Source organism: Salmo trutta, chromosome 19, assembly GCF_901001165.1.
Source record: "Salmo trutta chromosome 19, fSalTru1.1, whole genome shotgun sequence".
In the NCBI taxonomy this organism is placed as follows: domain Eukaryota; kingdom Metazoa; phylum Chordata; class Actinopteri; order Salmoniformes; family Salmonidae; genus Salmo; species Salmo trutta.
In genome coordinates, this window is record NC_042975.1 from 29,541,465 (window position 1) to 29,559,471 (window position 18,007).

The window sequence follows — 18,007 nt, forward strand, 5'->3', positions numbered from 1 at the left end:
CTTCTGAGGGGACGTGGGCTGGGATTAAAAATGTAAAATAAATAACATATAAATATAGGACAAAACACACATCACGACAAGAGAGACAACACAACACTACATAAAGAGAGACCTAAGACAACAACATAGCAAGGCAGCAACACATGACAACACAGCATGGTAGCAACACAACATGACAACAACATGGTAGCAGCACAAAACATGGTACAAACATTGTTAATACTCAACTGAAAGTAAATTAACTTGAGCTTTTATTGATGAAATAGGCCTATGGATCATCACACTGAGAAAAATGGCTTGATAATATACATGAAAAATAAGCAACAGACAAGTCTGCCATTACAGATTGTCAGTCCCCGAAGGCTATTTACGTACCCCCTGGCACTGACTTGTTTATCCCCGGGGGTACCCACATGCACCACAGTTTTGGAAAACACTGCAGTCGAAACGCCCTGGGCTTTAGCAACATGTTATCCGGAGGAATACGCAGCAACGATGCCTAAATGTCCTTACTCACTAATTCACAACACGAAGTTGACAAAAATTGGATTTGCTTATACATTATAAGTCTGCTCTAATGTTAATTTAAGGATAAGGGAGTGCATATGTAGTTGATCGATTGATTTGTTCTATTTTATTATGTTGTTTTCAGTCTCCTTCCTCGCAAGTAAAGCAAGAGAGAGCAGATGTTTCCTCATAGTCCATCAAACATGCCGGCTGCTTGTTAGTCTTCCAGGACTCCCTCAGGATGTAACAAACACCTCCACTGGGGAGGATGATGTAGGATATCAGGTAGCTCACAATCTGTCATCATCCAACTCTAAAAGTTGTGCAGAAAAAGAGGGAGCAACAAAAACAGAGCCTTTAGCAGACACTCACTGTGGAATAGACTTTTAGTGGAACTAGAAACTGAAGGATATTTGAGGATCAGTATGTTGGAACTGAGCTCTCTCTCACGCGCTTTCAAACACTCACGCACGCATGCACACACGTACGGACAGACACACACGCACACGCACACACACACACACACACACACACTCACACTCACACTCACACACACTCGCACACATTTATTCAAGGCCTTTGCTCCCTCAGGGCTTTCCTCACATGGCCATTTCACGTGGGAGTGCATCGGAGTTCTTTCTATGACTGCATTAACATTGGCCTTCAAAAAGGGAAAGGGCTCTCTCCAAAAAGAACAAAATGGCTGTGCCTGCAAACCATTTAATCATAAATTATTGTAGAGCCCATGTTGCCATTTAAAGTGCACTTGCCAAGTGGAAATGGAATACTGTCATAGAAGATCTCTTCTCTGATCTAGTTCATTTTCCAATTCATTCTATTCTCTATCTTGCATCTGTGATGTTTGATAGCAGTAATGGTTCTTAATTGTCAGTAACAATGAAGCCAGTAACCTCCCCCAAAACATACAGTGAATTCCATTCCTCTTGCTCATCTATGTTGACTCCAGGCAGAAAGTAACTCCTGTCACGTCAAATTTACCCAGCATCTCCTATAGCAGTCAGACTAACTAGATGTGCCTTAACAGGCAGCTGCTAGAGTGATGCTGTCAACCTTGCTGCTGGCGAGAAATAACAAAGTTTAGGAAATAATAAGCATGAGACATGAGCACGTCAAGAGGTAGCTGTGGGAGAAGGCAGGCAGGGGTTGCCAATGCAACCGAGCATTCACCAATCCATTACAGATGATTGCAGTCAGTAACACAATACAGCAGCTGCACAGCTGCCACATCCTCTATAAGGCCTTCATCAAAATGCTTTTTAAGAAACACCCACCAGGTCACAAAGATTCTCTGTTGATTGTAAAGTCCCTCTGTCATTGGAGAGAGAGAAAAAAGTTAGTCAATCTAGACTTGCAATCAATATGACTTGTCTGTAAAGTGGATCGATTATGCCTCCCTTTGAAATCATCAATCATGTCGGCGGTGAATTTAAAAAGCGTAATTAGGTACAGCTTTCCTAAACATCCTGTATTGACATTATTCTGGGGCAGGAGAAAAGACACCATTCTGCGTCATTAACTTTGTATTATGGCCTGATGTGCCCACTGCTGTGCTGTTACTTTCCCGTTCCCAGATGAAGTCACTGTGATTGGGCTTTCAGACAGAGCTCTCCCCCTGCCCCTCTCACTTGATGTTGGGATTTGGGTGCAGTAACATTTGAAGGCCAGGCAGGATTTGTCTTGGGTGATTGTAATGGTCTGGTCGGGATGATAACCAAGTAATTTCCATGTATTATATAATGACATATGATGTCTCAATCAGGTACAGTTGAAGTCGGAAGTTTACATACACCTTATCCAAATACATTTAAACTCAGTTTTTCACATTTCCTGACATTTAATCCCAGTAAACATTCCCTGTCTTAGGTCAGTTAGGATCACCACTTTATTTTAAAAATGTGAAATGTCAGAATAATAGTAGAGAGAATTATTTATTTCAGCTTTTATTTCTTTCATCACATTCCCAGTGGGTCAGAAGTTTACATACACTCAATTAGTATTTGGTAGCATTGCCTTTAAATTGTTTAACTTGGGTCAAACGTTTCAGGTAGCCTTCTACAAGCTTCCCACAATAAGTTGGGTGAATTTTGGCCCATTCCTCCTGACAGAGCTGGTGTAACTGAGTCAGGTTTGTAGGCCTCCTTGCTCGCACAAGCTTTTTCAGTTCTGCCCACAAATTTTCTATGGGATTGAGGTCAGCGCTTTGTGATGGCCACTCCAATACCTTGACTTTGTTGTCCTTAAGCCATTTTGCCACAACTTTGGAAGTATGCTTGGGGTCATTGTCCATTTGGAAGACCCATTTGCGACCAAGCTTTAACTTCCTGACTGATGTCTTGAGATGTTGCTTCAATATATCCACATAATTGTCCTGCCTCATGATGCCATCTATTTTGTGAAGTGCACCCTCCTGCAGCAAAGCACCCCCACAACATGATGCTGCCACCCCCGTGCTTCACGGTTGGGATGGTGTTCTTCGGCTTGCAAGCATCCCCCTTTTTCCTCCAAACATAATGATGCCAAACAGTTTTATTTTTGTTTCATCAGACCAGAAGACATTTCTCCAAAAAGTACAATCGTTGTCCCCATGTGCAGTTGCAAACCGTAGTCTGGCTTTTTTATGGCGGTTTTGGAGCAGTGGCTTCTTCCTTGCTGAGCGGCCTTTCAGGTTATGTCGATATAGGACTAATTTTACTGTGGATATAGATACTTTTGTACCTGTTTCCTCCAGCATCTTCACAAGGTACTTTGCTGTTGTTCTGGGATTGATTTGAACTTTTTGAACCAAAGTACGTTCATCTCTAGGAGTCAGAACGCATATCCTTCCTGAGCGGTATGCCGGCTGCATGGCCCCGTGGTGTTTATACTTGCGTACTATTATTGTTTGTACAAATGAACGTGGTACCTTCAGGCGTTTGGAAATTGCACCCAAGGATGAACCAGTCTTGTGGAGGTCTACAATTTTTTTCTGAGGTATTGGCTGATTTCTTTTGATTTTCCCATGAGGTCAAGCAAAGAGGCACTGAGTTTGAAGGTAGGCCTTGAAATACATCCACAGGTACACCTCCAATTGACTCAAATGATATCAATTAGCCTATCAGAAGCTTCTAAAGCCATAACATAATTTTATGGAATTTTCCAAGCTGTTTAAAGGCACAGTCAACTTAGTGTATGTAAACTTCTGACCCACTGGAATTGTGATACAGTGAATTATAAGTGAAATAATCTGTCTGTAAACAATTTTTGGAAAAAGTACTTGTGTGATGCACAAAGTAGATGTCCTAACTGACTTGCCAAAACTATAGTTTGTTAACAAGAAATTTGTGGAGTGGTTGAAACGGGTTTTAATGACTCCAACCTAAGTGTATGTAAACTTCCGATTTCAACTGTATATCATATACTTGCTACTTATTATCATTCACGGTACAGTAGTATTGCTGATTCAAATCATCATTTAAGATTTTTTTTTTTACTTTGCCTACCATTATGTAACTTGTTTTTTATTTTTCCCAGCAAAAATATATTCATTCCTATATCACAGATATATAATTACCTGCTCCTAAATACCTGGCATGCAGACATGGTATATACTATAATATAAGGGAATGATACAGTACATTATCTCAATGTATGATTATCATTTTCTTCAAGCCTCAAAATGATATCTATACTCAAATCAAGTCATTCAAATTAAATATTATTTGTCACATGCGCCGAATACAGCAGGTGTAGACCTTACCGTGAAATGCTTACTTACAAGCCCTTAACCAATAATGCAGTTGAAGAAATAGAGTTAAGAAAATATTTACGGTACCGAGTCAATGTGCGGGGGTACAGATTAGTCGAGGTAATTTGTAAAGTGACTATGTATAGATAATAAACAGAGAGTAGCAGCAGTGTAAAAACAAAGGAGATGGGAGTCAATGTAAATAGTCTGGGTGGCCATTTGATTAATTGTTCAGCAGTCTTATGGCTTGGGGGTAGAAGCTGTTAAGGAGCCTTTTGGTCCTAGACTTGGTGCTCCGGTACCGCTTGCCGTGATGCAACCGGTCAGGATGCTCCCGATGGTGCAGCTGTGGAACTTTTTGAGGATCTGGGGACCCATGCCAAATCATTTCAGTCTCCTGAGGGGGTAAAGGTGTTGTCGTGTCCTTTTCACAACTGTCTTGGTGTGTTTGGACCATGATAGTATGTTGGGGATGTGGACACCAAGGAACTTGAAACTCTCGACCTGCTCCACTTCAGCCCTGCCGATGTTAATGGGGCTTGTTCGGCCCTCTTCTTCCTTAAGTCCACAATCAGCTCCTTTGTCTTGGTCACATTGAGAGGTTGTTGTCCTGGTACCACACTGCCAGGTCTCTGACCTCCTTCCTATAGGCTGTCTCATCGATGTCGGTGATCAGGTCTACCACTCTTGTGTCGTCAGCAAACTTAATGATGGTATTGGAGTCTGGCTTGGCCACGCAGTTGCGGGTGAACAGGAAGTACAGGAGGGGACTAAGCACACACCCCTGAGGGGCCTCAGTGTTGAGGATCATCGTGGCAGATGTGTTGTTGCCTACCCTTACCACCTGGGGGGCGGTCCGTCAGGAAGTCCAGGATCCAGTTGCAGAGGGAGGTGTTTAGTCCCAGGGTCTTTAGCTTAGTGATGATCTTTGTGGGTACTATGGTGTTCAATGCTGAGCTGTAGTCAATGAACAGCATTCTCACATAGGTGTTCCTTTTGTCCAGGTGGGAAAGTGCAGTGTGGAGTACAATTGAGATTGTGTGATCTGTTGGGGAGGTATGCGAGTTGGAGTGGGTCTAGGGTTTCCCGGCGTGATGGTCTTGATGTGAGCCTTTCAAAGCACTTCATGGCTACCAATGTGAATGTTACGGGGCGGTAATCATTTAGGCAGGTTACCTTCGCTTTCTTGGGCACAGGGACTATGGTGGTCTGTTTGAAACATGTAGGTATTACAGACTCGGTCAGGGAGAGGGTAAAAATGTCAGTGAAGACACTTGCCAGTTGGTCCGGGCATGCTTTGAGTACACGTCCTGGTAATATGTCTGGCCCCACGGCTTTGTGAATGTTTAAAGGTCTTGCTCACATTGGCTATGGATATTGTGATTACACAGTCATCTGGAACAGCTGGTGCTCTCATGCATGCTTCAGTGTTGCTTGCCTCGAAGCGAGCATAAGACATTTAGCTTATCTGGTAGGCTTGCGTCACTGGGCAGCTCGCGTCTGGGTTTCCCTTTGTAGTCCGTAATAGTTTTAAAGCCCTGCCACATCCGACGAGCGTCAGAGCCGGTGTAGTAGGATTCAATCTTAGTCCTGTATTGATGCTTTACCTGTTTGATGGTTCATCTGAGGGCATAGTGGGATTTCTGATAAGCGTCCGGATTAGTCTCCCGCTCCTTGAAAGCGGCAGCTCTAGCATTTAGCTCGGTGCGGATGTTGTCTGTAATCCATGGCTTCTGGTTGGGATATGTACGTACGGTCACTGTGGGGACGCCGTCGTCAATGCACTTATTGATGAAGCCGGTGACTGAGGTGGTATACTCCTCAATGCCATTGGATGAATCCCGGAACATATTCCAGTCTGTGCTAGAAAAACAGTCCTGTAGCATAGCATTCACGTCATCTGACCACTTCCGTGTTGAGCAAGTCACTGGTGCTTTCTGCTTTAGTTTTAGCTTGTAAGCAGTAATCAGGAGGATGGAATTATGGTCAGATTTGCCAATTGGGGGGCGAGGGAGAGCTTTCTATGCGTCTCTGTGTGTGGAGTAAAGGTGGTCTAGAGTTTGGTTGTGCATGTGACATGCTGGTAGAAATTAGGTAAAACGGGTTTAAATTTGCCTGAATTATAGTCCCCGGCTATAGGGAGGTGAATGAAGTGGACACTGGATTATGTGTACATATACATGCTTTGAATTACTGTGATAAGCAATGAACTGTTTTCTAGTCTTGCAAATGTAGAAATATACAATTATTTGTAATATTAAACTTTTGCCCAGTCATATTTTTATTTATTTTTTATTTAACATATATTATGTACCAAGATGTTATGCATTCAATATCGCCATCAATATGATAATTATCACCACCTTTGTTATTGTCACAATTATGAAGGATATCAATTCAATTCTGGAAATGTTAAGTAGAGCAATGCATTTCATGAGTTTATTAATTGATGACATTTCCCTCATTCTTTTCTTGGGACTTTGCCCGGTTAAACGTTGTCACTGACCACAGTTCTAGGACCAGCTATGCCTAACCTTATCAAAACCTTAATCATTATTTAGGAAAATAAACCAAACTGGTCCTAGGGGAAAACTTCAGTCAAGAAGACCGACTTGGCTCGGTGCTAAGAAATCCTGCGCATGCGTTGGAAGTTTCTGCCGCAGACAGCAGCAGCAGTGATTCGGCAACGCAGAGCAACAACAAATAGCAAAACAAATCTGTATTTGAATTTTAAACCATGACGATGTTTTAAGCAATGCCTTTCGAGGAGGTACATGGAGAGTAAGTACTTCTACCTAATATCTGATTTAGTTCATCACGCTGGAAGATAATTACTTATCGTAAATGTGTGCAAAGCAGAGACGGCAACAAAGGAGTCAACGTTAGCTAACAAGCTGCTAGCTTTGTGTTTCATTAGTTAGCCTGCTAGTTAGCCTGCTATCCAGGTAGCTAGCTACGAGTTAGCATGCTAACAAGCTAGCCCTTGATCATGACTCTCGGGTCCATTACATTACACATACGAGTCATTGGACCTTAAGTTGTAACTATACAGTAGTATCCTTTAAGAGTACATCTTGGGCTAGCGAACAAGCTGGCTATCGATATTGCACTTACAAAAATTGGATTAAACGTTATTCCCTTGTTCAAATAACTCTTAATTCAAGGTTAGTGGTAGCTGAATTTTGGCATTACGTTCGATACTTCAGTTTTCTCTACTGAATGTGTCAACTAGCCAGCATCTTATGTCGTCCAATGTTGATGCTAAATCTATCATAATTGAACGGATTATAACGGATTACATTATCCTCAATAAATTAATTAGCTATACATTATTTTACCTAACCATTTTGTCGAACATTTAGCTAACTAATGTACTGTAGTTACCGACTGTAACCAATTTGTTAGAATATGAAGATTGTATTTTCTTTATTGTGGCATTAACTAGCTAATTGTTTTGAATTACACACAGGTTGATTTTCATTTCACTGAATAACGAGTCAACTATGTTGTTTACAAGCCTACCACCTCCTTAAAATATTGTCATCTCAGCCAGGGGCGAATAGCGGGTGTGTTCTTCTCTGGGGAGATGGATAATTAATTGATTGCCAACTTTCTGCATTTGGACAGCCTGGCGCTGGTGGGTGGGCCAGGTCGAATTTGTTATGCTTACACTTACAGTAACGTTACGCAGTGTGTTGCCCAATTGCTGTGCTGCTTTGATAAGACTGAATCATCCAGTACCCATGCAAGGGCAGGGCTCCAGAGTGGCACAGTGGTCTAAGACACTGCATCTCATTGCAAGAGGCGTCACTACAGTCCCTGGTTCGAATCCAGGCTGTATCACATCCGGCCGTGATTGAGAGTCAGATAGGGCGGCACACAATTGGCCCAGTGTTGTCCAGGTTTGGCCGGGGTAGGCCGCCATTGTAAATAAGAATTTGTTCTTAACTGACTTGCCTAGTTAAATAAAAAAAGGGTTAATCATTTCTATGTGAGGTGGAGGCTGAGAGAGAGAGACTGGAGAAGCACCTGACATAGCTAACAGTGGCCTTTGAAACAAGACAGGGGTCAGGTGTGTCAATGCCACCATATTCAGATTGATCTGACAGTCAAGGAGTGGTTTGGATGTGATGTCAGAAACTGTTATCATTTTGCAGGGCTTTTTTCTGATAGGGCTACTGTTCCTCATTTTCATAGACAGACACTCAGTATTGTGACTGTCTCACAGATTAGCATGAATATAATCTCTCTCGACAATCCAGCATTTAGTTATTATTGTTTAACTTGGACTCCTCTTGAACAAACCAGTGAGAGGTTTGGCAAGGTAACAAAAGCTCGACCTCATGCATCTGGCTTTTTACTTTGCAGAAGCTGTTTGATTGATTGGCTGAGGCTTCCTATTCGAACGAGATCCAATTGGCATGAACCGAAATGTGAATTCTGGGTTGATGAGTAAAACAATTGTACATATCCATGTATATGGAGGAGGGGGTAGCCGCAGCCCGGAGTATAGATGGGTTAGCTGACAACGTTACGAAAACGATGTGCGTGCTTCCATGGGGCAGAAGCTAGCCTGTCATTGTGATTCTGGATGGCCAGGATGACCAACCAAAAACTGTAACAATGCATTTGAGACAAGTGCTCATTGTGCAAATGTATTTACGTATTCAATAAACATTGGAGATGAAATATAGCTTGCATGCTGTCAACAGTCTAAGCCAACCCCCCATGTTTTGCCCCATAGTAGTGCATGCTTCGGTTTTGTTGCTGAACAACAAACCTGTCTATGGGGGAGTGGGTGTGTAGAAACCGCTCTGCTATCCACCTAATTTTGGAACGCTTTTAAAACACAAAAACCAAACGCAGGAAACTATGTATACAACTTCCTCCGCACTTCTGCATTATCATAATTCATATGTGCGCCACTAAAAATCCCTGCATTAGCATGTTTCTGTTAGCTGATACATCATGGGAAAATACACCATATTACTTTCCTGCTAATGTGCCTGGACCTTGTAGACTAAACTGCAGAGAAAACCCCCATAACTAATCCAAATGGTTGCCCAATCAGGCAGGCTGGAGGCAGTTATTTCGAAAATAATATACATAAATAACATCAGTCTTTTGAGCGTTTATTCAAATGACATAGGCTATTCACTGCAGTTTAAAGCCTAGACTGGAGTTTTGTACTCACTTGAAACAATAATAATGTTGTTGTAGCCCAGGTAGGATACATTTCTTGTCCCCATTTCTAAAACAATAGGGTAGCTTTTCAAGCTGCGTTCCTGGGGACTGGCAGGTGGTGCACTCAGCTCAGCCTTGTGAGCGCACATAGTGTGTAGCTACCTATTATTTAGTTATATGATAGTTTTTTTTCTTTTGCTGTGTAAATTCACTGGATATATTCACTACAGTATTAAACATTGAGCTTATAAATTATGGGCTAATATGCATACACTTATAACTTATAGGCTACATCCTAGGCTATATAGGCTGTTCCTTTTAAATCCCAGGAAAAGCCGGCTACAAAAGCTTTTTGGACACTTACTTCGACTTATTTTCTTTAACCATTTTCTTGCAGCCTGGAGGAACGCACTACAGATCTGCCATTTCATAATATTTTAACATATTTGTCTTGCATTTTGACATGTAAATATTTAGCCTATAGCCCTAACATTTAGCTAATGAATGGCCAATATTTAGCTTCTTTCTTCGGCTACACATCACTCGCCTCTCTCTTCCAGCTGTTCCCATGCGCAACAGGCTATAGGCTACGCAAGCCTCTCCGCAATAGGCCATTCCTCTTCTCATTAAGAAATCTCAGGAAAAGCTGTAGCTGCAAAAGCTATAGGACATTTATTTGGATACTTTTTTAATACTAGGCCTAATAGCCTATTCGGGAAAGAAGCAATCTTGCTCTTGCTAATTGCTAAATGTAAAACAGACATGCAGTATAGAAATGCATATCAGGGAAAGTTGAAAGAGTGTATTGGTGTTAGAGGTTGACCGATTATGATTTTTCAACGCCGATACCGATTTAATGGAGGACCCAAAAAAAGCCGATACCGAATAATTGGCTTATTATTATTATAATATTTTTTTTTGGTATATATTTGTAGTAATGACAATTACAACAATACTGAATGAACACTTATTTTAACTTAATATAATACATCAATAAAATCAATTTAGTCTCAAATAAATAATGAAACATGTTCAATTTGGTTTAAATAATGCAAAAACAAAGTGTTGGAGAAGAAAGTAAAAGTGCAATATGTGCCATGTATTGCCACGTTTAACTTCCTTGCTCAGACGATGAGAACATATGAAAGCTGGTGGTTCCTTTTAACATGAGTCTTCAATATTCCCAGGTAAGAAGTTTTAGGTTGTTGTTATTATAGGACTATTTCTCTCTCTACCGTTTGTATTTCATACACCTTTGACTGTTGGATGTTCTAATAGGTACTTTAGTATTGCCAGCCTAATCTCGGGAGTTGATAGGCTTGAAGTCATAAACAGCGCAATGCTTGAAGCACAGCGTAGGGCTGCTGGCAAACGCACGAAAGTGCTGTTTGAATGAATGCTTACGAGCCTGCTGCTGCCTACCACCGCTCAGTCAGACTGGTCTGTCAAATCATAGACTTAATTATAATAACACACAGAAATATGAGCCTTAGGTCATTAATATTGTCGAATCCGGAAACTATTATTTCGAAAACAAAACGTTTATTCTTTCAGTGAAAAACGGGACCGTTCCGTATTGTATCTAACGGGTGGCATCCATAAATCTAAATATTCCTGTTACATTGCACAACCTTCAATGTTATGTCATAATTATGTACAATTCTGGCAAATTAGTTACGGTCTTTGTTAGGAAGAAATGGTCTTCACACAGTTCGCAACGAGCCAGGCGGCCCAAACTGCTACATATACCCTGACTCTGCTTGTACAGAACGCAAGAAAAGTGACACAATTTCCCTAGTTAAAAGAAATTCATGTTAGCAGGCAATATTAACTAAATATGCAGGTTTAACAAATATATACTTGTGTATTGATTTTAAGAAAGGCATTGACATTTATGGTTAGGTACACATTGGTGCAACGACAGTGCTTTTTTTGCGAATGCACTTGTTATATCACCCATTTTGCGAAGTAGGCTGTGATTCAATGACAAATTAACAGGCACCGCATCGATTATATGCAACGCAGGACAAGCTAGATAACTTCTCTGGGCTAGGTGGGACGTGACCGTCCCACACTATTCAACAGCCAGTGAAATAGCATGGCGCGAAATACAAAACAGCAAAAATCTCATATTTGACACCATTTTAAAGATAAGACTCTTGTTAATCTAACAACATTGTCCGATTCCAAAAAGGCTTTACGGCGAAAGCATAAAATTAGATTATGTTAGGGCATAAACTTCACAAGAAAATCCACACAGCCATTTTCCAAGCAAGGACATGCATCATAAAAACCAAAAGTACAGCTAAAATATTCACTAACCTTTGATGATCTTCATCAGATGGCACTCATAGGACTTCATGTTATACAATACATGTATGTTTTGCTCAATAAAGTTCATATTTATATCCAAAAATAGCATTTTACATTGGCGCGTGATGTTCAGAAAATGTATTCCCACCAAAACTGCCGGTGAATGTGCACATCAATTTACAAAAATAATAATCATAAACGTTGATTAAATTTACAACAGTTATTGAAAGAATTATAGATACACTACTCCTTGACGCAACCGCTTTGTCAGATTTCCAAATTACTTTACGGAGAAAGCACATTGTTCAATATTCTGAGTACATAGCTCAGCCATCGAAGCAAGCTATACAGCTACCCGCCAAGTTCTGGCATCAACAAACTCTGAATTAGTATTATAAATATTCTCATACCTTTGCTGATCTTCGTCAGAATGCACTCCGAGGACTCCTACTTCCACAACAAATGTTTGTTTTGTTCGAAATACTCCATATTTATGTCCAAATACCTCTGTTTTGTTCGTGCGTTCAGATCACTATCCAAAGGCATAACGCGCGAGCGCAGTACCAGAGACAAAGTCAAAATGTTCCATTACCGGGCGTAGAAACATGTCAAACGTTGTTTACAATTAATCCTTAGGGTGTTTTTAACATAAAACGTCGATAATATTCCAACCGGACAATAGCGTATTCATTACAGAAGAAAAAGGAGGGGCGCGCTCGCGTGATCGCGCATCACCAAGTCCTTTGTCCATAGGCAGTCCACTCTTTGACTGAGCTACTATTCTCTGCCCAGTAACAGGAGAAAGATGGAAAAACTTTCTGAAGGCTGTTGACAGCCAATGGAAGCCTTAGGGAGTGCAACGTGACCCCACAGACACTGTAGTTTTGATAGGGATTCAAAAGAAGAACTACAATTCTCAGATTTCCACACTTCCTGGCTGGATTTTTCTCAGGTTTTTGCCTGCCATATGAGTTCTGTTATACTCAGACATCATTCAAACAGTTTTAGAAACTTCAGAGTGTTTTCTATCCAAATCTACTAATAATATGCAAATATTTGACTCTGGGCCCAAGTATTAGGCAGTTTACTCTGGGCATGCTTTTCATCCGAAATCGAAAATACTGCCCCCTATACCCTAAAAAGATAAACTAGTAATATCATCAACCATGTGTAGTTAACTAGTGATTATGTTAAGATTGATTGTTTTTTAATAAGATAAGTTTAATGCTAGCTAGCACCTTACCTTGGCTCCTTGCTGCACTCGCATAACAGGTAGTCAGCCTGCCACGCAGTCTCCTCGTGGAGTGCAATGTAATCGGCCATAATTGGTGTTCAAAAATACCGATTGTTATGAAAACTTGAAATCGGCCCTAATTAATCGCCCATTCTGATTAATCGGTCGACCTCTAATTGGTGTGATCACTTTTGGCCGGTTATGATAACATTGTTGCATTGCAAATAGTTGCACAGGACATAGAGATGAGCACAGTGGAAAAAGAAGACCCAAAATAATTGACAACCATTAGAAAAATGGAAATCACTTGCAGACCAGGCCTACATGTACATTGAAGTATTATTTGCAGTTTTCACTATGACAATGAACACACCCTAAAAACACTGAATGCTCTTAACCAGTACCTGTGCATTAGAGACCTCATGAATGGGCTTGTGTTACCACCATATTAATAGGCAGCATGCAGTAGGATGCTTTGATCAGGTGTAGGACTGTAGAATGATTAACTTTCCTCTAGTGTGGATGCTCACCAACGTTTTATAGATTAATACAACAATGTCATTACAAAATCCTATTAACACGGATTGCTTCTTTCTCACTCATACAGATGGAGTGATTTTGATAATACTTGACACTTGATCACTTTTTGAAAAGTGCAGTTAACCAGAATGTCGCAAACCCATGCTAGTTCCGATATAAGGAGATGGCTGTGACTTGATAGCATTGTAAACGACAAGGGAAGTATTATGATATCAACCAATGTTATTTTCTTACCCCACTCCTTTCCACACGCCCATACTCTGGTCACCATATTGGGCTGCAGCTATATGGGAAATGTTTGGGGTTGAGAGAGGGAGGGGGATGTTTCAGCCTGTGTGCCTCGACAGATCTGGTTTAGGTGACTACTCATTACAAAGAGTAGATTTCTTCCTGCTGCAATTCTGGACATCTATTACCATGCATTATTAGCAGATGGGATTTTTTCTGCATTTGTGCAGATTCACCAAATGCTACCCACGATCCAGTGGAGCCTGGGGTAACGTTACGCTTTTTTCAAGTGGTCAGTTTCATTCTATTACTGCTCAGCTACTTGTGCTGTCAAAATACCAGCTCAGTTTTTCCTGTGTCTTGTGCAATGGGATGTAGGCCTACTACTGTTTAATGGTTGTCTTTTATGCAATGTTGAAGAGCCACTCTAGTTTATAAGAGTGTAATACTGTATCTGTGATTTGATATCAGTGGTGATTAGGTGTGGCAAAATACAAGTAATTTTCCCCAAATTCACTGGTTTCCTGGATTTTGTCCTTATTCCTTCGTAATTCCGGGAGTCTTCCAACCAGGATTTCAGAAAAAAACAGGTAATTTTGGGAAAGTTCCAGAAGTTTGCAACCCTAGTGATGATATGCTGACCAAATGAAGTGTCATTTCACCAACTAATTGACAGTTTCTGGCCACAAATGAACACTTCAGTGTCCTCCAATATGCTGTAGAATGTAGCAACGTTATGTCCTGTCCTGACTTGTGGAGTCTGACCGTTTTTAAAGTGCAATTTCCTTTGCCAACTGGGAGAGTGGTTATTTAATTTACGACAGAGATCTAATCATTCTGCTCTTTGATATCTTCTGCTTACTCCGTCAAAAATGAGAGCTTGACATTAGTTTGCCCGAGAGTGGCGCTTTACATCGTTTCGCAGTTGCCCTACATTTTCCAAAGGGTGGATAATTCAATTTCAAACACGTGTTTCCCGAGAAACGCAGACTCCTTGACTCAGTGCAATTATCGAGTATTGTAAGGGATGATTTTGTCGTCTGGGTGCTACGTTTCCACAACGAAGAGCCATTAAATGATTTAATATTCTTCAATGAATCCCAGTCGGTTTTCTCTTGATGCTCAAGACTTACATTAGTGATGCAGTATTACATTATTGGTTGTCATTTCAAGTTTATTGTTTGGTAAGGAATGATGAAGTCTCAATTGTTGAAATGGGAAATGCATAGAATGGAAATGGGCTACTGTCTAAATTTAAGATTCGCTGTAAGGTATTAAAACATCTTGATGAGAAGATTCAATTATTATGCCCACTCATATTTAATGCATCATATTATTTACCCTTTTTTTTTTTTTTTTACAGGCGCTGTCTGCCACATTAAATAGCCTTTCTTTGTAACAATGGCTTCATTATATAGAGAGGGTGGCTCGATAAATTGGCTCTCATTTAGAGAAGGCACTGTTGTTCTCAAGTGCAAAGCACCACAATGCATTGCAACCTAAATGCATGTGCTAATTAGCCACTGCAAGAAGCCACCATACAGGCTTTATAAGTATGTTTTCTAATGTTCATGTTTAATTGACCTGCCAGTGCAACGTATGACTCTAGCTGAGGGCAAATGAAGAGGAAAGCATATTTGTCATGAATGTTTTTTCAGTAAACCACTTCAGGCTGGCAGAGCAATATAGCAGATATTAATTAGGTGCTTTTGTGGCTAGTGTCAGAAATGCTTGGCTAAAATAAATCTTAAACCATGTCTTTTTTTTAATCAATATTACTGACATATTTTCATATAAAGCATAAAGGCTAGGCTACATGGTTTTAGTGTCAAATAAGTTTTAGGCAAATTGGAGAGAGATTTGGCTAGCCGATGAAAAATCATCCAATGGGATTCATTCATCATGATACTAGCTCTAGATCTAGCATGATTTGACCTAATATTCAGCTGCTGCTGATGTATTTTAATAATAGGTCATTGTAAGTGACGATGATTGTCCCCACAGAGAGAGTGAATCAGATACACCACATCAGTTGACATTTTATTCTTCAAAAGATTCTGTACTAAGGTCAAAATGTAGTATAGGTCTATAGAATATCCATACATACTCATTTTAAACAGCGGTAGTAGAACACCTTGGCAGCAGCTAATGGGGATCCATAATAAATACAGGATTACATCAAGTCATGCTTGATTTTGCGGAACCTCTGAGTTCTAGGCTATGAATAACAGATCACAAGGCACAGAGAAAGAACAAAAAACTTGAGTAGCTTTTCTGATGTTTCAACTGTTGTTGGGAATTGATTTACTGGAAAGCTCGTTAAGATGCATTGATTCGTGACAATTATGATTCAGCACCCGCCTGTTTACTGTGAAATACCCTCGGAAAAACTGCATTATTTTATGATGCGATAATTGTCTGTGCTGGAATGAGGACCGAGTTTGGGAAACCCTGCTCTAGATGATAAGTTTATTTAAAAACTGACTAGAGTTTTGACAGGATCTTGACAAAGTGTTATAGTAATGAGAAACATGTCCACAGACACTGCTTTTATGTAAGAAATATTATAGTTTAATGTTAACTATTAACTAGTGTAGCGTTGTAATGAATTATGGACATACTACAGCAACAGTCTCTGTTTTATTCTAATAAGTTAGGTTTTTCTGAAGTAAAATATAGAAACAATTACCAGAGAATTTAACCTGGAGACATTTCGGTAATGAGAATTAGGGGTGACAATGTACTGGGCCATAAACTATGCATCTTACTTTTCAGAACGATAGAACATTTTTGCGGATGCATTATGGTTTTGTAACTGCCTACTTTCTATGGACATGTTTAAAACAGGTTTCATGAGAATGTTGGCCAGGGCACAAACACAGATGGGGCCGAGCTATATCTTAGTACTGTGTTCTGTTTTTCTGTTGGATTTTTTCATGGGGTAGCAGAAAGCACCAGTGACTCGGTCAATAAAAAAGTGGTCTGATGAAGCAGATGCTAAGCTACAGGACTGTTTTGCTAACACAGACTGGAATATGTTCCGGGATTCTTCCGATGGCATTGAGGAGTACACCACATCAGTCAATGGCTTCATCAATAAGTGCATAGATGACGTCGTCCCCACAGTGACTACGTACATAACCCAACCAGAAGCCATGGATTACATTCAACATCCGCACTGAGCTAAAGTGTAGAGCTGCTGCTTTCAAGGAGCGGGACTCTATCCCAAAGCTTATAAGAAATCCCGCTATGCCCTCCGACGAAACAGCAAACAGGCAAAGCATCAATACAGGACTAAGATTGAATTGTACTAAACCGGCTCCAATGCTCGTCGGATGTGGCAGGGCTTGCAAACTATTACAGACTACAAAAGGATGCACAGCTGCGAGCTGCCCAGTGACACGAGCCTACCAGACGAGCTAAATTACTTCTATGCTCGCTTCAAGGCAAGTAACATTGAAACATGCATGAGAGCACCAGCTGTTCCGGATGACTGTGTGATCACGCTCTCCGTAGCCGACGTGAGTAAGTCCTTTAAACAGGTCAACATTCACAAGGTCGCAGGGGCAGACGGATTAGCAGGACGTGTACTGCGAGAATGCGCTGACCAACTGGCAAGTGTCTTCACTGACATTTTCAACCTCTCCCTGTCCGAGTCTATAATACCAACATGTTTCAAGCTGACCAACATAGTGTTCTTGGGCACAGGGACTAAGGTAACCTGCCTAAATGACTACCGACCTGTAGCACTTACGTCTGTAGCCATGAAGTGGTTTGAAAGGCTGGTCATGGCTCACATCAACACCATTATCCCAGAAACCCAAGACCCACTCCAATTTGCATACTGCCCTAACAGATCCACAGATGATGCAATCTCTATTGCACTCCACACTGCCCTTTCCCACCTGGACAAAAGGAACACTTATGTGAGAATGCTATTCATTGACTACAGCTCAGCGTTGAACACCATAGTGCCCTCAAAGCTCATCACTAGGCTAAGGACCTTGGAACTAAACACCTCCCTCAGCAACTGGATCCTGGACTTCCTAACGGACCGCCCCCATGTGGTAAGGGTAGGTAACAACTAGAGGTCGACCGATTAATCGGAATGGCCGATTTAATTAGGGCCAATTTCAAGTTTTCCTAACAATCGGAAATCGATATTTTAGGACGCCAATTTGTCAAATAGATTTTTATTTTTAGACCTTTTTATTTAACTAGGCAAGTCGGTTAAGAACATTCTTATTTTCAATGAC

The 18,007-nt window shown here is 40.8% G+C and overlaps 1 protein-coding gene across 2 annotated transcripts in view; it reads left to right on the plus strand.

Annotated features, from left to right (window-relative positions):
* The first annotated feature begins 6,819 nt into the window (after window positions 1–6,819).
* The window catches only part of LOC115154309 (protein FAM222B), a 50,566-nt gene continuing 39,378 nt past the window's right edge, over window positions 6,820–18,007 (plus strand). The window contains exon 1 of one of the 2 annotated variants that reach the window (XM_029700394.1): window positions 6,820–7,033. The gene's annotated coding sequence lies outside the window, so the exon portion shown is untranslated. Of the gene's footprint in view, window positions 7,034–13,723; window positions 14,020–18,007 lie in introns of those variants that run through there. The other variant, XM_029700395.1, reaches the window with a different exon arrangement.